Source organism: Equus quagga, chromosome 4, assembly GCF_021613505.1.
Source record: "Equus quagga isolate Etosha38 chromosome 4, UCLA_HA_Equagga_1.0, whole genome shotgun sequence".
NCBI lineage: Eukaryota > Metazoa > Chordata > Mammalia > Perissodactyla > Equidae > Equus > Equus quagga.
Window position 1 is genome coordinate 136,727,732 of NC_060270.1, and position 21,926 is coordinate 136,749,657.

General features: G+C 49.9%; 1 long non-coding RNA gene across 1 annotated transcript; it reads right to left on the minus strand.

Annotated features, from left to right (window-relative positions):
• Positions 1–2,464: 2,464 nt before the first annotated feature.
• Positions 2,465–7,815, minus strand: LOC124237895 (uncharacterized). The gene is made up of 3 exons (XR_006888175.1): positions 7,757–7,815; positions 7,573–7,653; positions 2,465–3,037 (listed from the first exon to the last, which is right to left on the minus strand). It is a non-coding gene; the product is annotated as an uncharacterized LOC124237895 (long non-coding RNA).
• Between the last annotated feature and the right edge of the window lie 14,111 nt (positions 7,816–21,926).

Genomic DNA, 21,926 nt, shown 5'->3' on the forward strand with positions numbered 1-21,926 from the left:
GAGGCACTGGGCTGCAGTGCCACCACATCCAAGGCCTTAGCCAACCCTGCAGGCCTGGAGTGCACAGCCCTTCAAAATTGCCCCAAATTGAGGCCGTGGGGCTGCACCCTTGTATTCACATCATGCGGTCTGGGAGGCGGGATCAGCTGGGGCCAGGCGGTTCCTGGCGGCTGAGGGCGGTGCCCAGCTAGGAGCGCAGCTGACTCCTCTGAGTCCCAGCTGCCGGGCACAGGTGGGCCGGCACTGACGAGGGGGCCTGGCAGGTGGGCAGGCGCTATGGCATTCGCTCAGTATTTCCAGGGTGTGTGAGATCTATTGATGCCCCATCTGGTCTTGATACAACAGATAAGGACTATTATTTGTTTGGTGCTTCTTCTGTACCAGATAATGTGCTAAGGACTTTACTCCCGGCATCTCTAATCCTAACAAAGTAACTACTGTTAGTTCCATTTTACAGGTGAGAACACTAAGGCTCAGAAGCTCAGCCTGGTGAAGCAACTTGTCCCAGGCCACCCAGTTTGTTAATCGGCTGAGCTGGGTTTCGATGTCAAACCCCGCCCACTCAATCCCCAGTCCATATAAGAACACACGGAGTCCGTCCTCACCCTCAGGAAGCGAGTTAACAGTACAAACATCAATCTGACACCGAAAGGTTCTCAGCCATCAAAGAAAGACAAGATTATATTTGCAAACGCTGCTTCCTAAATAGGAAAAGGGGCCCGAGACCAACTGATAAGATATTAAACAAGGGTTGAAATGGAAAAGAACTTCTGGAGGCCCAGAGGGTTGACAGCTCAAGGTTTGTACTGCGACCTGTGTCAGTTAATTACATTTCTGCTCCACATTGTACTCTGTGAATTGGGTCATAACTTTTAGATATGCCCTGATGCTCTCTTTCCGAATGGAAGCTCCTAAGGGAAAAGCATCGAGACAGTCTCCCTTTCCTCGCACGGCCCCCAGCACCGTGTCAACGCACGACAACACGTAATAAATACCACTTGATGATTTTCTTCCCTCACAGTCATGGCCCAGACCCTGTCGAACAGCCTGTAACCCAGTATCATTCACTTTGCACTCTCCCTGTGGGTTGGTCTAGAAAATATGGTGCTCTGAGAAACACTGTAAAACTCTCTTCTTTAATAAGGGTCCCGGTGTCCCGTGATGGATGCTATAAAATCGCGGGCCGGCTGGGGCGTTTGCAGCCGCATGGGCCCATTAACAGCGTCTGGCTCTGCGGTAACATCCTTCATCTCCTAGAAAGGAGAAGGTGGTCACAGAGTGCAAAAGCAAGAGCATTTGTTACAAAGACGCAGGGTGACCCTGGCGTAAACACAGCTGTGCCCTCGTGGTGTCTTGTCAGTGGTGCTCCCGCAGTAGATTAAAGAAATCCGTGTTTATGGGGCCATCATTTACTCTGTATATACACCACAGAAAGCTGCTTCTCTGTCAGACCCGCTTGCCGCGTCTAAGGTTTCAGGCCCTGGGATTGTACGGAGCCGAGATGCTTCCCTGAGACTCTTATTCTCGCATGCTCCAATATTTTCGGAGGGGGATGAGGATCAGTTCCCACTTGTTTCTAAATGATTTACACACCATTTCTGGCTCTGCACAACTTGTCACTGCCCTTCCAGTTTCTTCCAGCCTCTTCCCATGCGCCTCCCACCGCCACTCCCGGCATCCTCCCCTGCAGCCGGGGCAGGAGGAACAAGCATGCGACTTTAGCCAGGGCGGCTGGGGGCCTGGCTCTGTCATCTGCTGGCTGTGGGGCTTGGGGCTCTCCCATGACTCACGGAGCCCATTTTTCTCATCCTTCAGCAGGAAGAGTACGCTCTGCTTCCTGGGGCTGTGCGGAGTTAGATCCGTCGCCCCCAAGGGAGGCAGCGTGGGAGGGGAGTGGCAACACGGAGCTGAACTCTTTAAGCTGCTGGAAAAAAATTAGAATATATGCGAATATTATTGCACTTGTATAATATTATATTATAATATCATTATATACATGTTAATAAATATAAGTACTTATTAAATATACAACTTCAAATTCACACAGGATTATATACATTGTGTATGTATATGTGTGTGTATATACATGTATGTATAAACCCTTGCAGGATTTTGCACATGTACAATTAACGCAGCAGTACACACGTGATTTCTAACTACACGTTTATTGGGGTGAGCTGTCGGGGCCACTGCATGCGTGGGCCCAGCTGTAGACTCACGCTGTCGGTGGTGAACAAATAGCCGTGTGGTGGTTTTCTCTCGAAGTTTCCATCACTGCTCCAACCACTTCCTCCTCATTAGTCAGGATTAGATCCAGACACTGTACTTTCCACTGTTTTCTCCACCTTCTACAAACTGAGATGAGCAAGAGTTTTCCTCAGCACCGGAAAAGGTCACCCTGAGGAGGGAGGAGCCATCCCTAATGAGGTGGGTGATGTGTCTACATTCCATACAACAACTGGATTTTTGGAGAAAAAGCAATTATTGGAATGGAACCAAATTCTTGAAGGTTCTGTTTATTCATGAACCTGGTTGCCTCTCCTCCATTACAAAAGAAAAAAAAAAACATATAACCTACTAAAATAACGCAGTTTTACTGTCCCAAGCCGAGGGCCACTGCATATTTACCCATTCACGTATGTTCTGAGGGTCCACCTCGCATCCAGCATGCTGCTGGGCCCTGGGAATTCATGAATCTCTGCGACCTCGTCCCTGCCCCCGAGGCGCTCACAGCGGCGTGGGGGAGATGGACAAGTCAACGGAGAATCACAGGGCATGAGTCAAGCAATGACATTTGTACAGACTTATGGGCACAAGTAACCTGCCTGGGCTTCCAGACGAGGCTGCCCAGAGGCCTTAGCTTCCTGAGGCGTGAGCTGAATTTTGCCAGATGAGTCAGAGAAGAGCGGATGGAGCGAGGCGTACAGGACGGAGGGAAGCACGTCCGGGAAGGCACGGGGTGTGGAACTGCATGGGAAGACCCGACTGCAGGGGAGCACCGCTCTGAAGGGCTAGAGAAGAGACAGCATTCGGGAAACTGCCAAGAGATGACGGATGTGGCACGTTAAGTCGGAGCACTTCAAAAGAGTTGTGTGTGTGTTCTGTCTTTCGTGGGCAAACAAGAGGGATTGAAGGTTTGTAAGGAGGAGACAGGCGTGATCGTGCCGCGGGGTCCCCACTGAGGGCTAAATATATATTTTTCCATTTTTTAATCAGCAAGTTAAAGGGGTTAGGGATGGATTGGGACACATTAGTCAAACTTTAAACAGTCAAATCAGTGTTTAGTCGTGTTAATCACCAGAAGATCGTCGGACACTTTGTAGGATGTTATTTTATTGTCACTATTAGGGCACACACCCACAGACACACACAAACGCAAAACCACCTTTAGCTTGCCACGTTAAGATTTCCTCAAAACTGGAACCTATTCATTTTATTTTTTAAAAAAAATTTAATATAACTGCTTTGTTTTTTAACAGATTTCTTGAGAAATAATTCACTCATTTAAAGTGAACAGTTCGATGGCTTTTGTTATATTCACAGCGTTGTGCAACCAACACCACAATCCATTTCAGAACATTTTCGTCACCCAAAAAAGAAACCTCATGGCCCTTAGCCGTCACCCCCAGCTGCACAGCCCCCTCAGGCAAGCACTGATCTACTTTCTGCCTTTATAGATTTGCCTATTCTGGACATTTCATATAAATGAAATCATGCAATTTGTGGTCTTTTGTGACTGGCTTCTTTCACTTGGTATAATGGTTTCAAGTTTCATCTATGTGTACATCAGTACTTCCCTCCTTATTAAGGCTGAAGAATATCCCATTTTGTGGATATAGCACGTTTTACTCATCCATCCAACAGTTGGTGGACATTTTGGTTCTTTCTACTTTTGAGTTATTATGGACAATGCTACTAAGAACATTCATATACAAGGTTTTATGTGGACGTATGTTTTGTTTCTCTTGGGTATATACCTAGGAGCGGCTTTGCTGGGTCACGTGGTATCTCTATGTTGAATAATTTGAAGAACTGCCAGACTGTTTTCCAAAGCAGTGGCACCGTTTCACGTTCTCACCAGCAGTGTATGAGAGGAACCTATTCATTGTAATGCCAAGTTCTCATTAGCTCCTATAGGAATTCCCCTTCGGACAGAAGGACTGGCTCCTGGCCCCGAATGCTGAGGGAGGAGGGAGAAAGTGTTTGCAGGGCTGCCTTTGTTTTCAGCCCAGCTCAGAACTTGTTTTAGAGTATCTAGGCTGCCCCTTTCTTTCAGGCAGCCTCAACCTCTGGGACGGTTGGAACGGAACACTTATTTTCCTGTTTCTTAGGAGTGTTTTGAGGAGAGAAATTCTTTGTGATCCTTGGAATGGAATAGCACAATTTTATGGAGTCTGTTGGTGGTGGTTGCCACAACAAAACAAATAGCTGTAATGCTTGAAATTATTGAACGTTCGCCCTGGACAGGACAGTACCGAGACCACACAGCCCCAGCAAGGCAAACAAGCTGCAGCTCAGAAGGCAGTCTGGTCCTCCAACTGGAGGTTGATCACAGGGATCATGGAGCTCCATCCAGGCCCTGGAAAAGGCCTGGGATTGATTAGCAATGTCTGCCCTGGTGACAGAGGGCATCAGTGGTGGCACATGTGCTATCAATTTGCTTTCCCTGATTGAAGCCAGCCATAGTACAGCTGAGGCTGCAGCCGAGGTCACACAGCTGGTTAATGACAGAGTTGGAACACGAATCAGGTCACTGTTTCTTCCTCTGCACCAGACTGCCCTGGTTCTAAAAAGTGCCTCGTAAAGACACCTGTCCAGGGACAGGACGAGGTTACCAAGTCAGTCTCTGTCCTGCTATGTTCAGACAATTCTCATCAATGCCTGTGGGAATTACCTCATCAGTGTGACTAGTTGAGGATTATCAAGTCTTGGTAAATGCTAACTAATGAAGAGGGGCTGTTGCCTCCTGAACCCCCATATCTCCAGCACTCACGTGGAGCGCCCTTTGACGTCCACAAACAATGCATTTGTACACAGGGCGCTTTGAGAGGGATGGGTTTGGACCAAAGAAATGAAGTCAAGCCCCTTCTGATTTGAAAGGGAGTGACTGTGTGTGTGCTTTCCACCTGAACAAAGAGAAAAGAAGCTCCATGTTCAGCCCCCAGATCAATCAAATCTCATCTTCTGGGAAATAGTAAGGACCAAGGTCATTCTAGGGGAGAAAAATGATTTTTCTGTAGGGGAGAAATGAATATTGACTATAAAAGAGCCGTTTTTAAAATCCTCAGATCTATTTGTATTTCATTAGAATGTAAAATATGCCTGAGTTTCTCTTTTTTCCACTTTATTAATGAATTAAAGTACATACCAACAAAAAACTACATAGAACTCAGAGACCTTTTGTAATGAATTCCTTTTCTTCCTTTTTAAATGTTGTATAAAAGTGGAAACAATACAAAAATGACTTCCCTTTGCCCCTGTCCCTCTCCCTTCTCCTTCCTTTTCCCTCCATCATCACCTGAGCACCTTCTATCCGTCCCGCATTGTGCCAGGATCCAAGCGAGGGAGCCGTCATCCCTGCGCCTGAGGAGCTCGGTCCAGGAGGGCCTGTGCCTGTCCCCTGCCCCGGGGACAGCCATGGGCTGACCACAGCCTGAGGGAGAGGCAGAGACCAACTGCCTCCAGGGGAAGGGAAGGTCAGGGAAGGCTCTGGAAGACAAGCAGGTGGTCAACGGGCAGAGAAGCAGGAGAAGAGCACTTCCCGGATGCACGAACTCACGGAGGGGCCCCAAACTGCGCAAAGCTGAAGATGCTGATGGTAAGGTGGGTGTGGAGGGGGACCTGAGAGGAGCTGCAGGAGGTGAAGCAGGAGAAGCGACCTCTCTTCCCACGCTCCTGGGGTGAGCCTGGCCCCAGACCCCTTCTGTGCAGAAGACTCCTGGTTTTTTCGTCAACCTCAAGAAACTAAACCAGGAATGCAGGCAGGGATCAGTGTGTGTGTGTGTGTGTGTGTGTGTGTGTGTGAGAGAGAGAGAGAGAGAGAGAGAGAGAGAGAGAGGGAGAACATTTTAATGGTCCATTCATTCTTTGATGGACATTTGGATCGTTTTCACTTTTGGGCTGTTATGAACAATGATGCCATGAACATTTATGTACAAGTTTTCATGTGGCCCTATGTTTTAATTTCTTTAGGGTATAGAAACAGGAGTGGAATTGCTAGGTCATATGGTAACTGTTTGACATTTTGAGGAACTGCCAAACTGTTTTCCCATATACCTTTGAAAATCTGAGTTAAAAAGTAACTTTAAACTTTCAAAAGATACGGCCTCCCTCTAACAATCGTGCACACCAATCCGTGCTCCTCCAGGGTTATGTGATTATTGTATAAAAAGGACATCCTTTATTCCTGCAGTTCACGGCTGGAGCATCCTGGGACTCAGGCGGACAAAGCCTAAAGGGATCTCCATCCTCGTGGGGGATCCCAGGTCAGTGCCTCAGACTCACAGAGGGACAGTTTCCTTCCTGCCTGGCCTAGAATCTTTTCTTAGTTTTATGTAGAGGCATTGGTTTTGATCAACGCTCACATCCTTAGATCCTCCCTCCCTTGCACATTGACCAGTGTCCATGGGATCAGTTAGGCTGAAAGCAAAGGCCTGGATAGTTCTGGGGCTCCTGAATTCCCATAGCAACAAAGGGAAGGAAACACACCAAGTGAGACCCTCGTCATGCCCAGAAGAGCTGGGTGATGCTCCTGGTCTGGTTGGGTCCCTGTAGCCCAGACTGGGGAAGGCTGAGGGATGAGGAAGGCTGTCATTGACTGGGGTGCAGAATGACCTGCCCTGCAGAGGTGATTGCTCACCGTCCATGTGCCGGGTGCTCCGGTTCCAGCTCCTTACTTATCTCAGTTTTGTAGAGGAGGAAGCCAAGAGCTCGGACGCCCCACAGCAGGAGAAGACAGAGTAGGTCTGAGTCCCCAGATTGGCCTCAGAATCAGCCACCATTGCTGTGATCTGGAGCCTAGGGGCTGGAACAGGAGCGAAGGCCTGGCCCCATTTGCGGTGGCCACCCCACACCATTTGGTGGCCCTGCAGCACCAGCGCCTGGCCCTGCCCAGCAGAGCAGCTGTCGGTGCTATTTTGGAGGCAATCATATATTTTTAATGACCTGCAAACTCTCCCCGTGAGAAGGGAGGGAGAGTTGAAATTAGGGCCAAGCAATTTGCATTGCGAATCAAGTTATCCTCCCCCCTGCTCGCCAAGAATATGCAAAAATAAATGCCTCCTAATGAACCCTGGGGGGCTGAGGCTTTGATATGAATTCTGCTGGAGGGGTAAAGAGTTCTAGCCAGACTGAGGCGCAGCGGGAAGTTGGAGCGGGAGGGCCAGGGCTGTCCCCTTCTGAGAAAGGGGGAAAGGAAATTGGATTATCTTGCTAGCAGTTGGTGTTTTCCTATCTCTTGGAACCACACATGAGAGCTCCCCTCCTTCAGATGAAGGGAATTTGATTAGCCCTGTTTAACCAGCCGGCTTCTCACCCAACTCCAGCCTCCCCACGCTGGCCTCACTCACTCACCCTCCAGCTCCTTCCAGACTCCCTGGGCCTACAGAAACCAGGAGCTCCAAAGCCTTTGCCTTTTCCAGAACCAGAGAAGACCTGTTAAAGATGAAGATAGATAGATAAATAGATAGATAGATAGATAGATAGATAGATAGATAGATAGAGATAGCTAGATAGCTAGAGAGAGACAGGCAGACACCTTTCTATCTGAGGTCAGGTAGCCTTTACTTCTGGCTGCCATGGGGAAAACACCACCCTTCTCGCCTCCCCATGGCCTCCAGCTCTGTGTTTATTCAGCACAGTGAGGTGTGTGTAGGCAAGCACGTGCTTGTAGGAAAGAGCCGTGTGGGGGCTGGCCTGCAAGCTGAGCAGTGTGGGTCTGAGGGCATGTGGATGTGGTATTTGTGTGGGCTTGAGAGAGTGTGGTAATGATGGTTTGTGTGGACTTGTGAAAGAGAGGAGGCGGGGAGGCCTGTGTGCAGCCTCCCTGGGGGAACTCTGGGGATGGGCAGGAGCCCAGCCCGGACAAAGGGGGTCCGCACAAGCCCCGGAGCCCTGTGTTCTCTGCCTCCCGGCTGCCTCTTGGCGCTCCCCTCCCCCAGGGCTGCAGACACATCCTGCTGATCAAGATTTCTCACCTTTCCTTGCCGGGCCTGCCAGAGAGGAGCCTGGCACCCAGCAAGGCCCTGGTGGCACAGGAGGCCTTGCACCTGAGGCAGGGTCTCTCCGCAGTTAAGAAGTGGGTGCGTCCATCAGACAACCTGATTTCAAAGCCAACACCGCTGATCAGAAAGAATAGAACAGATTCTTCCATCTCCTCATCTCCTCCTCTGAAAAGTAGGGAGGTAAAGGACCCATTCTAGTGGGTGGTGGTAAATACTGTGGGCTAACAAGTATGAAACATTATTGGGGTGAGTGGGTTGGTAACTGCTCCGCACTGTAGGCTCCATTATTGCACACAGAGCTGGGATAAGATGATTTAACCTTCTTAAGATGTTCTGAGGACCTGTGGGTTAGGGCCACACCCAAGGGAATAAATAACTTGACCCTTGCTAAAGGCCAGTCTCCACTGACAAGGGGCCTTCAGGATTTCCTGGATGTTCTGGGCACTTGTCTCCGCCAAGATGCCCCTGAAAAAAAGAGAGGAGAGGAGCTGTTATAGGTTAAAAAGAAACAGAAGTCGTATTAATCAAATGCAACTGAGAACACTGACTAAATCCCAACTTAAATGAGACAAATATTAAAAACTTATGGGCAATCAAGAAAATTTGAACACTGAGTGGATATTACACAGTATTAAGGAATTCCTGTTATCATTTTTAGATGCGACCATGTTACTGCGGTTATGTTAAAAGACCAGATAGCCTTTATCTCTTAGAAAATACGCCGAAATGAGTGAAATGATAAAATGTTTTAGATTTAATTTAAAATAATGTAGCTGGTAGGGACAGTTTGGGAAACGGGGAGAAGCAGATAAAACAAGACTCGCAAGGTGATGGTTTAAGGGGTTCCGTTATATTATTTCTCTAATTTTATGTGTTTGAACATTTTCATAATTAAAATATTAAGAAGGAAAAAAGAAGCACCCCCTGGATCTGCTGTTTGGAAGGGGGCTTCTGCCCTCCTACGATGTCCCCAGGCCCTTGGACAAACCAGGAGGGGCACGGCTGAGCAGTGCTTTCTAAGCCCCATAAATCAACAAGCACAGCTGAGGCCATTTAGTAGGAAGCTTGTTATTAAGAAAAATCTGGTTTAAATGGGTCATTTTATTGGGGGGAGGGAGCGGAGGATGTTGGAGAACAGGGCCGCCCTGGCAATGAGGAGCTGTATAACCAGTGCCAAGCTCTCCCTCACAGGCAAGGATTGGATTGCGTTAACTCTATCGCCACCTCAGACCTCTTCCAAGAAGATGGTGAACCCAACGTGATAGCAACAGGAGTCGCGCGTGGACCTAGAGAACGTATGAGAGACAGAGAGAGAGAGAGAACATGAGCCCGTTGGGTTACCTGCCTTACCATAGACGTGGGGGGCCTTCAAGGGAACACTGGGAGTTCTCTCGTATTCTAGGGAGGCTGCATCTGTGATACAGCAGGACTGTCGTGCACAACCCAGGGCAGAAAAGGGAAGGGGAAACAGTCAACTGACAGGAAGCTTTTAAGTAAAGTAACCTGAGCCAAAGAGCAGGAAGGCCTCCTGGAGAGGCGGACTTTGAAGGGGGATCTTAATGGAAAAGGACCCAAGAGGGACCCTGAGAAATGAATAATGTAGCCACACCAAGGTGAGGACACTTGTGGTTAAATTGCACTGGAAAGTGGTTTTTGATGACAGAAGGCTTGGAGGGTCATGTGACTGCACTTGCTCAGCCCAAGGGCCAAGAAGGCCCAAGCACCTGAGTTCAGGGTTTCAGTAATGACAGGCCAAGACAGGGGCCCTGGAGGGACTATGAACTTTCTCTCCTTTCTTAGTTTGCCGGTGACCAGGGCTGCTGCGGGGGTCAGAGGATGAGCACTGACTTTGGACTCAACACCCCCAAGTTCCAGCTGTAGCTTTGCCAGGCCCTGGTGGCAAACTTTGGGCAATCAATCCCTCGGACTCTCTCAGCCTCAGTTTCCCTATTGGCTAACCGGATGAGCCATTCCTGCTTCACGGGGTTGCTGTAGAGGGGAGTTTGTGCAGTAAAAAGTGCTTAGGACTTGGAGACGAGGCGCCACGGAGGCTCACGCGCAGGCCTCACCAACTGTGAGCCCTGTGACCTCAAGCCAGTCAGTGCCCCTGAGCCTCTATTTCCTCAACGGAAAATGGGGGAGAAATAGCATCCTAGCATGAAGACACAAAGAGGGATGAAAGCAGCCGGTCCAGTGAAGGCGCTCGCTCACAGTGAACACTCACGAATGTCAGTGATTAGCATTAGTGACCCAAGATAGAAGAACATAAATGAGGTTAAATGTGGGAAGTCACCAAGAATGGCACTGAGAAAGCGTCCTGGCGTGAGAGAAGGACACTCAGCCCTTCCCAGACTTCCGGTCATCCCAGCATTTCCCACCTGGACCCGGTTGTTACCTGTCACTGGGAGCACAGGGACCGCCCTCACTTTCCGCAGGCACCCTCTGCTCGGACAGGCAGTGGTCCTGGTCGTGTCTGTTGGATCAATAAAGCCTGTGAGTGATTGAGATCTTTCTCCCCGGGGCAGATGGACAGAAACTGGCATGTGCATGACCCAAGGTTTAGGAGAAGAGAAAGGGAGCTTAGAAACTGGGAAAATAAGGTCAGAATATTGTTGTTGGTTTTAATCTTGAGTGTAACTGGGTAGCTTCAGAAAAATCTTTAACATGAACAGTGATTTGTAGACCAAAAATCTTAGCACCAAAGCGAAAAAAAAAAAAGGTCCTGTTGCATTATTAACACTCATGGGTATATATGGATCTTCAAATGAGTGTGTGCAGACGGTCATCATTCCCAGAGTCTGCAGAGTCTGTACCTTGTGGTTACTGAAGAGACAGTTATGACACTGCCCTTGCTAAATTAAACCTCATCCACTTCACCCACATTTGTTCTTGGCTCCTGCTTCACGGTAACGCCCCTCCCTCTCCTGGCCCAGGCCTCTGCCCTGGCTGGTCCCCAATCCTCCCACAGGGCAGGAGGGACCCCAGCCGATCACAGGATGTTTTCCTTCCCGTCTGTCCCATTGGTCCCCTGATGGCAGACGCCAGGGTGTGAAACTGCACACCTACAAAGTTGGCCTCCTGGTTCGGAGGCCTCAAGAGGAAACCACCACCATTCCCTCCATTTCCTGTGGGTGAAAGACTGTGTGATCCAAACGAATCGCACTCTCGTTCCTCTTCCCAAGTCACACACACCCAGCCCAGCGGCGCAGAGTTAAGGAGTAAGCGACATTAAATCAAGGTTGGGCTGAGACCCTAGAATTTAAAAATAGGTGTTTAGACCTCCAGATGCTTGTTTGTCTCCTTCCGGCTCCATCTCCACCCTCACTCCCTGCTGGGACCTTCTCAGTGGGGAAGGTGGTGGGCTGGCCAGCCCCTATGTGCACAAAGGGTCGGCCCCCTTGGGGGGATTCCACCCCCCCACCCTTGCTTGCTTGCTCGCTGCTCTGTTCCTGTTGCTTCTCTTCCACTTTCTTCTCTCTTGCAAGCTCATTAAAAGCTCTTTGAGTTTGAAGGGGATTGTGTCACAACAGCTCTGTCTCTGCCAGCTGGGCACCAGGCAGGGAATATGCATCCTGTTGACAGGGCACAGCTCAGCCAGGGTGGCCCCAGGACCCGAGTGCTTTTCACATGGAGATGAGCTGCCGGCAGGCTCCTTCTGTAACTAATCACCGCTGTTGTTGAAATATTACCGCCGCTGTTACCACCACGAGTGACTCAAATGAGGAACAGGTGCTTTGGGTAACGTCAACCACGGGATGGTCACTTCTCCTCTGGGATCTCCCTCCCTGCCCCGTGAACATCCGGGAACCATTCAACGGCAGGGCCAGGTTGCTGCCTCTGATAGCAGAGTTGCAACAGTGCTGGGATCTGCCTGTATCCTGTTTAAACCAGGGCTTCCCTGATGAGGGTCCTGGGGTGCAGAATCTGAAAAAAAAAAAAAAACAAGAAGAGTTTGGGAGGAGCGAGTGCAAAAAGCATGGGCCTCAGAGTCACCCAGCCTGAGTTCAAGTCTTTCTTCACCCCTTGGTAGCTCTATGACCTGGGACTGCTACTTGCCCTCTCTGAGCTCATTTTCTCATCATAAAAACAGAAATACTAATAACATTGGGGTTGCTATGAGGGCTCAGAGTAATGTCGATAGGTGGTTAGCACCATACCTGGCACACAGTAGGGGCTTTATAATGAAAGCAAATGGCTATGTTGATGTTGGTGTCTGACGCCCTTCACAGACCCTCACCCCCAACATACACACAGACACACACACACACACACACACTGTCCCCAGCAAAGTAACCAGCTTACGGTTTACCCTCCTCTCCCCACTGCCTCTGGGTCCTGGGAAAGCAGATGCAGCTCACAGTAATGACAACAGCCATCATTCGCATTTCTCTTCCCGGGTTACAAAGCACAGGCTCACACACCTTGCTGTTTAATCCTCGGAACTGCCTCGTGGAGTGCATATGTATCCCTGGTTTTTTCAGAAGAGAAAGCTAAGGCTCAGAGGGGTTAAGCGAGGTAGCCACAGTCACACAGTGTACAAATGGCAGATCTGAGACTGAAGTTCACTGTTCTTTCTCCCACCCCAAATTCCCCGTTGGCCGGTACCCTGTCCACACAGGGAGGCAAACGCCCTCATTGCCCCACACAACCGCTCACCGTGCCCCCAGGGGAACTGCAAGGGGGGTAACTACTCACCTGTGACAAAGTGGAGACCGCTGCATGGCGGCACCCTGCCCCGGTGGAATGTTCGTATTTGGATGGGAGTCTTCTGTTGACTAGGCCTTCGCCCAAAGGGTTTACTGCGACGGACGTTCAGGTCTTCGGAGGGGAATTACATTAACCCCCAGAGCGACTGCCTTCTCCTTCTCTGGAAAGACCTGTCACACATATTGAGGCTAAGAGCACACAAAATAAAAGGGAGACCGCACAATTGCAAAGCCGTCAGCGATCTTTGACCCAGTAGGGCGTAGCCAGTGGTTGGGTACTGTCTCCCAGACTTAGCTCCATCTTCTCGCCAACTAGACTCAGCCACGGGGCTCGGGCCGGAGGGGGCCGGTTCAACCTTTCTGGGCTGAGCTGAGGGAACCGTGAGCTTTTCAATGACACCCACATGTCACTTGATCTTAACAAGACCCTGTGAGTTTGTGTGAGGTTGAAGCCTTTTTTCCTGCCATAGACGCGGACACTGAAGGCCCAGTGTGCTCAAGCCCCCAGGCCAGCATGCGGCGGTCTCCAGACCAATCTCGCCCTTCGGAAACGATGCCTCTTCTACATCTGCCTCAGACCCCACACTTCCTGGGTGTTTACACACAAAGCAACCACAAGTTCATCCTCCCACAAGACTGGGCGCTGGCCAACCCTTGACTCTGCAGATGAAACAGTGAATCAAGGAGACTGGTAGAACCCACCAGACCACCCTGCCCACTGCCACGTGACCTTTGGGTACGGACCCTGGAACTCCACTATGATGTGGGCTTGGAGAGGGCACAGAGACAGCTCCCTCCCCAAAGGGAAGCAACAAGGAAGCTCTAGGTGTCTTTGTACAGGGAGGGGGAGGTCAGGGGTCGACCCAGTCAAACTCTCTAAGAATGTGAAGGGTTAACTGTGTCTGTCATTTCCCCTGGGACAAGGCAAGAAATTATGGGTTTGAATCATAGCAGATAGATTCAGGATAGACATTAGAAGGAACTTCCCGACCGTGAAGACCACGAGAAGCTGGAGCAGATTCACGTGAGAGAGGAGAGGAAGCTGCTTCTCTGGAGAAGTATAGGAAATAGGTCAGCGGCTGGGTAGGTGGAGATGGGGAGGCTGAAGTCTGCGATTACTAGATTTCCCTTCGAGCCTCGTGGCTAAAAACTGCTAGAAGACACCGCATAAACAGAAAGTGTAACTATACTTATTTTTAATTGAATAATCATTGCTTCCAATTTGGGGTGATTTCAACAATGCTTCTTCTTGTATTTCTATTTTGGTTCTCTAGGGGAAATTTGAAGTTTCCTGGTAATTTATAATTTTAACCACAGTTTTCCTGAGGCAGTAAGTTTATATGGGAAAATAGTTCACTCTGAATCTTAAATTTTTTTCCTATGGTATAATTGGCCGTCACTCTAAACACACATGTCATTATCTCATAAGCTCATAATTGCTGACTCCTCTAACCCTGCCATCTCGGGAACAAGTAGTCTCCCTCCAAGAACATGTCCTGGTAACACCAGCACAAAATTCAGGTGCCCCTGCATGACAGGTAGAGAAGTTTTTAAAAAATGAAAATGACACCCAGGAAACAGAGAAATATAGGACACTCTGTGACCTGATATTGAGGCTTTCTCCTCCTTGGGCTGGAAGGCCCTGTTCTTCAAACATGCAGATGACGGTGACGGCCTGTACCCAGAGGGCAGGAGCTCAGCAGCCTTCCTGGGAGAGGATGGTTTACACAGGTCCCGACGCACTCTCGCCCTCTCTCCCTTGCGTCAGGAGATTGCTCCCAGGGGAGCGAGAGGAGTCTGGAGGATGAAATCACCAGCGGGTAGGGCTCAACCTGTGGCCTTATTTTATCCTAAGGTAGCCAGACAGCATTAACAATAATCAAAACAGATGGAGCCATCCCTCGAGACTCGAGGATAGAGTAGAGCAGTGGCTGTCAACACTTCTCACACGGTGGCACACAGAGACCATAGTATGATATAACCATCACACAATAATAATAATCCAGGATAAACAGATAAGGTTGTTTGCAAGCAACCAGGGGGCTCCAGCCACTCCAGGCCTCGCCTGGACACCCAGTGGCTGAAGGGCCACCTACTGGGAAGCTCTGAGTAGAGCCAAGTGCTGAGGGCAGTGGCCCCAGGCGGGAGAGGACTCTGGAGTTAGCTGGCTTGGAGTTGAGTCCTGGCTCGGTCACTGATTACCATCTTGGGTGAGTTCTTGAGTCTCTCCTTGCCCGAGTTCCTCACAGATGTGATGGAGTTAATCACAGTACCCCCTTCATGGGGCTATTCTCAGCTTTAAATGGATTAATCCACGTGAAGTGCTCAGAAGCGTGTCTGGCACAGAGCAAGCCCTGGATAAACAGCAACCGCCCCGTTCGTGCCTGTGCCAGCTCCAGAGTCCAGGCCCGCCTCCCAGCAGAGAAGAGCAGTGTGAACAGCATCATGCTCCAAAGGCAGCTAGAAAGTGTAGTCAGGTGATCCACTGCTTTCTCCGAATCTGTGCCTCTTCTCTTCTTCTCTCACCTGCTTCCTTCCTCCCCTTCTCTAATGTGGCCGTGGATGCCTAAGAGGCAGCAGTGAAAGAGGAAAGAGAATTCTGGGGAGCAGGAAATTCGACCCTGGCTCTTCCTCCTACCTGTGGTGGGCTCCTGCTGGATGAGGCACCTCACCTCTCTGGCACTCAAGCTCCTGTGGATTGAGAGGCAGCGGTTGACCAGATGACTGGGAAGGTCTCTGTCTGTTCCAATGTGTCCCTGGCTGTTCTGTGGTTGCAGGGTTACTGAGTACGGTGTGTGTGTGCGTGGCAGCTGGCGCCTAGACACGCGTCACAGATGACCAGGACAATTAACACAAAACAACTTAGAGTATTCTCCAAATCAAAACACCCCAACACCTTCCCACCTGCAGTATGAACATACCTTCCATTTGTCACTGTTGCCCTCCTGATAGCCGAGCTCTGAATAGGAGACTTTCCCACCTCGAGAATAAATCTGTAAATATGCCTCCTGGGTAACACCTTGTTGGCTTTGTTACTCAAACCTCTTGAAAACAATAAAACTGCATTTCCTTTTAAAAACGGTCAGTAATTCAGATGTCTCCCTTAGGCCTCCCACCCAACTCATCTGAGTAAGTAAAGCGTGTTCATTGCTGCTCAGATGAGGACATTGGATAAATACACACAGACTCACATTTATCCATGAGAAATGCATAATAAATGCCGCTTCCCAGCATCCGGGGTTAGACTTTCCTAGCTCTGCTTTATATAGAGGTGCTTATAACATGTACCTCCTTCTTGCTATTAAAAATTACTATTTTAGCCCAAATAGTCACTCAGAAATAACAGCCAGAGCACCATCTCACTTTAATCCTGATCCTGACAAGAACCATCCTCCACCTTCAGGGTTTGGGGAGAATTTTCTCTCCCTTTCTCTTTTCCCTATCCTTTGGAGAGGATGGTCCTCTGAAGCGATTTCTCGCAGCTCCTGAAAATCAGCTGTACTGCTCCTGCAAAGCCACACCGAAATGTCCTAGCAGAGGGAGCTAGGGCAGACCATGTGGCCTAAGGAATTGGCAGAACGCAGCCCCACCAGGCAGGCCCTGTGGTTTCACTTTACTTTCACTGACACAAATGCCCTTCCTCCGTGAAGCCCAGCCCAGGCCTGTGTGAGAAAGACTTTCCGGGAGTTTGGACATCTACCGCAGGCTGGGAACACTGCTGTTCCGTCCAGCAAGTAGAAGGAAGTTTTCCAAGTCTTGGAGAGAGCTCTGACCGCCTCTCGGGATGGGCTGGGAGCCTGGAGCAGAGCCAGGTCCAACAATTGGGCATCCTCAGAGGCTTCGTGGGGGACCGTGCGGGGCCCCAGGGCCAGCAGTGGTGGCCTTCATGGACTCACATCCTGGAGGGAGTGGGGAGCAAGATGAATGTGGCCAGGACTTTTATTGCCTGCCGCCTTTGACAGATGACGATGGTTAGCAGAATGAGTTCACCAGCAAAGAAAACACGACTCACAGGCAGCCACAGAACCCTTTGAAAAGTTCGTTTCATCTCCCCCAGTGGCACAGCCAGTGCCAAGGCAGAGAGAAGCAGCCCCGTGGCGTGAACCGACCGGGCTTTCTCACGGCTAGGTTTCTGTGGCAGACCGAATAATGGCTCCCAAAGACACTCAGGTCCTGGTCCCTGGAACCTGTGCATGTTTCCTCACATGGCAAAAGGGACTTGGCGCTGTGATTGAAGTGAGGATCCCAAGATGGGAAGACTGTGGTGGGCCCTAAATGTAATCACAAGTCTCCTTGTAAGAGGGAGGCAGAGGGAGATCTGACTACAGAGGAGGAGAAGGAGATATGAGGACTGAGCAGAGACTGGAGTGATGCTCTTCGAAAACGGAGGAAGGGGCCACAGGCCAAGGAGTAAGGCAGACACTAGAAACCGGAAAAGGCAAAGCAACGATTCTCCTCGAGAGCCGCCAGAAGGAACCAGCCCGGCTACACCTTGACTCAGCCCAGTGAAACGGATGTCAGACTTCTGGCCTTGGGAACTCAAAAAGTTCCCAAGAGTTGGGGATACCCAGTGGCATGGCCTCCCCTCGTGGCAGAGAGACTCCTGAAAGACGGAAAGGAGCAGCTGTGTACCTCTGCACACACGTTCCCACAGCCCAGACTCTGTGCATGCTGGGCCCACCAGGCAGGCCCAGCATCCTTGGCTGGGACGCTCAGGGCAGGGCGATGGAAGGGCATGTATGGAGCACCTACCGTGTGCTTCCCTCATCGCAGATTCTCTCACTTAACCCTCTCAGCAACCTTGGGAGGGAGAGCTTGGAGCACTCCACTTGCTGATGAGGATATTGAGGTCAGAGACGTCAGGTCATTGCCCAAGGTCACACAGTTGATCAGCAGCAATTCCCCAGGGACATTCACTTGTGGCTTCCCCCTCCCCTGCCCTGTGTAACCCTTCCTTAGGCATCCTCAAAAGTGAGAGACTGGGGGAGCAGTTGCTGTGGCACAGTTCCAAGGAGCTCATTCATTCATTTGCCCATTCATTTATTCATTCATTTATTCACCAAACGCTTAGCCAGCCCTCCCAAGTCTTAGGTCCCTTCCTGTGGGAGAAGAAGTGACCCTGTGCCTCAGGTGGCTTACAAGCAAGAAGCAGACTTTCACAAGGCAAACTATGTTGGTATTGCCCTCTAAAAAGTTTCCCCACCTGAGGTAAGGACAGCTGGCACAGAAGGTCACGCACGGCCCACAGTGAGAATTATTTTATTTTACCAAGGAGGAGCTGAAGCTTGATCTTGTGGGTGACTTTTCAGAACAGAGGGAAGAGGAACTGGGGTTCTTCATGCTGAGGAGGATGCCACAGGCTTGCAGTCAGAGTTTCCTGGAGCTGTGCATGGTCGGCGTGGGCCCCAAGGCTCCCTGCACATGCAGGGTGTTGGTTACTGTCCGGTCAGATTAGGGGTAGAGACAATGGCCCGGAACAGTTCTGCTAACCTTGACCAGATAGATCCATCACGTAGGATCCAGGAGAGGCAAGAATGGGGCCTAAGGCTGGCATCTGCGTTGGCTGCCTTGCACCGGGGATGGCACAGTGGGGTTTTGACTGGGTGTCCCTCTCTTTACATCCTCTCCCAGCAACAACGTGTCCCATTTGGTCTTCTAACGTAGTTGTTTCCGATAGGATGCTTTCAGTTGCAAATAACAGAAAATCCAATCCAAACTGGCTCAAATAATGGAGGGATGTTATTGGCTCTATCTAACTGAAACGTCTAGAAGTAGGGCTGACTTCGAGCGAGGCTTGTTCTGGTGCCTCGAACAACGCAAGCAGACCTTTTTTTCTGTCCATTTCTCAGCATCATTTCCTCATCAGACTCTACCCACATGAGGTGCCCTTCTCATGACCCCCAAGAGGGCTGCCAGTACCCAAGCTGAGTCTTGTTGGCCTTGACGGGCAGACTAAAGATGTTCCCAACTGGGAGCCGATCGAGAAGGCCAGGAGAAGTGAAATGCACCGATGGTCTAGAGCAGATCACACCCCCCTACACAGCACAAGGGGTGCAGTCAGCGCGGGGCACAGGGCTGAGAGGGGAGGAAGTGATTTCCCTCAGGAAAGTGGGGATGCTATTAAGAGGGGAAGGCGAGAACGGATAGATGCTGGGGAGCCAACCAAAATATGTCTGTGAAATGTCTACAACACTGATAGTGTTTTATTGTGTTTTGATCTTTAATGAAGAAATTTTCTACCCTTCTTAATACTTCCTTGAAGTGAATAGCCCTGCAAGGACTTCCTTAATTGGGTACTTATGATATCACATACTCCTTAACAGTCCGATGAACAGATTTCTTCTTCATTAAGGCCACAGGGCTTTTCGAGGCCAGCTCTTCCCCCGGTTCCCTCTCTGTGCTTCCCCTAAGAGAAGCGGTGCTGAATATTGTCCTTGATTAATCACAGGCCAATTATCTAGTCTGTGCATTATCAGGGCTCCTCCTTTTTCTTCCCACATCCTGCCACCTTTTAGCCATCCCCCTGCTCATTAACAAGCCTGCCTGAAAAGATAGGGTGAAAAAGGGAAATAGAACTTCAAATCAGCCAGTTTAGCTCCTTACCAAACCTGGTGCGATTTTGAGAAGGCCATTGAGGAGAAATGATGGCAAGAGGCCGTCTGGAGCTTCCATGAAGATCTGTAATAACTGTGTGCTCCTTCCCCAGACACCTGCCACCGCAACCCCATCTTCCTTGGAGGCCGAAAACAGCTAAATTCTCCAGAAAAGCCACATTCCTTAGACACTCAGATATTTCTAATGACTCCATTCTTCTTCTCTCATTTCCTAGGTATCTCGATAACTTTTTTAAATAAACTTTTTTTTTTAATCAAGACAATTGTTTTCAAGACCTATTAAAGGGATCAGATCAACCCCACTGCCCAGGCTGAGAACTCAGATCTTATGCCTCAGTTTCCTGGTGAACAGGGAGCAAATGAACACAACTGCCCTTGCTAAATGGGGTGAACAAAGTAAAGGGGCGGTGGGCCTGCGGGTGCCCCTCCCAGCAAGCCAAAGGGCTTCATCATCTTCCCGGAGCATCTGATCCCTGTTTCTACCCACCACCCACGGCTAGCTGATTCCCCCTGCCTCTGCTAGGCTGGACAGGAATTGGTATGACCTCCAGGCTTTCAGTCTCCTTAGCAGAATTCAAACAGAAAGGAAAAGGATATCTTTTCTACTTTTTAAAGAACGTTTTTTCCCAACATCTAAAAACAAGTGATTTCCCTTTGGGATTTGTCAACACCTGGTGGAACAGAGACTTCCAATTCGGCTACTAGACAACAGCAGTGAGAGCAGGTCTTAGAGAGATCCAGCTCCTTTATGCCATAACCTGAGGGTGTCCGGAGGCTCTCGGTTCAGTAGTGGAACTGGGGCAAATGTTTTCAAATGCAAGCCACTAGTCCCACACTCAGCCCGTAAGTCTTGGTAGAAGGCAGGGGGTCAGGATTTTGTCTTAGTCCATTTGACTGCTGTAACAAAACAGGCTAGGTGGCCAAGAAACAACAGAAATTTATTTCTCATAATTCTGGAGGTTGGGAAGTCCAAGATCAATGCAGCTGATGTCTTGGGTCTGGTGTCTGGCAAGGGCCCACGTCCTGGTTCGTAGACAACTGTTGGTCTCTTCACTATGTGCTCGGTGGTGGAAGCAGAAGGGGGCTCTCTCTGGCCTCTTTCACAAGGGCACTAATCCCATCATGAGGGCTCCACCCTCATGACCTAATCACCTTCCAAAGGCCCCACCTCCTGATACTCTCACACTGGAGATTAGGTTTCAGCATATGAATTTTGTTGGGAGGCACATATTGAATCTATAACAGCACTGGCAATTACTTTTACCGGCAATGTGGCTCGGTCCAAGTGACCTGCAGATTTCTAGGCAGAGAGTTAAGGCGCACATTGACAACCTCTCCCAGCAAGGTTTAGAAGCAACCCACACCCTCGGCTACGTTAGTGGGGACTGTTATCATGGCTGCATAATAAAGTGCTGGACCCAGAAACAGAAAAAGCTGGACTCCAGGTCTGCCTTTATACCCAGCCCTGTGGTCACCGAGGCAAGTAACAATCTCTCTCAGCCTCAGTTTTCTCATCTGGAAACGCGAACCTCAGCGAACCTCTCAGGGCTATTCTGAGGATCAAATGCACTAACGTACACAGATGTGTGCAAACCGCACCCAAGTCTGAATAATGATGACAATCTCGATGCCCGGATATGTGCCTGCCTTCTAATGGCCTCATATGGGAAGAGAATAAGCTTGGGAGGAGGGCGTGTCCCACAGTGGAGCGCCCACAGGTGCCTTCCCTCATGAGCATGACTGGCCCCATAGAAATTCAAGTTTCAACTCTGCTCAAACTTGGTTGACTTCACAGCTGTCTCCCATTCCCACTGAGGGATAAGCCATCTCCCCATTGTCCATCGCTTACGGTCCCTCTGCCAGCAGAGAGTGGAAACATCTGCCTTTGGCTGCGTGATTTCCTTGGCTTCTCCAGTCTTATTGTTGTCCTAATGTTCAGCACCCTGATGATCGGCCCTGGGCGCGGGGCTTAGCACTTCACACAGGTGACATTATGTATCCTTATCTGCAGGTGACAGTATAATGATAGTTGTTGTTATCCCATTTTTACCTGGGAAGAATCTGGGGCCCAGAAAACGGTAGTAGCTGCAAATTTCCCAAGGTCACATGGCCGTTAGGAGACAGAGCCAGGCTTCAAAACCACCAGGGCCTGCCTGACTCTGCACATCCTCTAACCATTGAGATTCTACCTCTCCGTGCCCTTCACCCAGGCTGCAGGGAGGGGCCCCAGGAGGCCCAAGAGGGACAGTCAGGCCTGCCTTTCCTAGGCCCTGAAGAAAGGCTGGAGCTTCCTTCCGGATCCTGGTGCCTCTTCCTTAGGATGGCTGGTCCTCTGAGCCACACTGAGTTTTGTGCAGGACCTCTGGGTGAGAACCTGCTCCCCT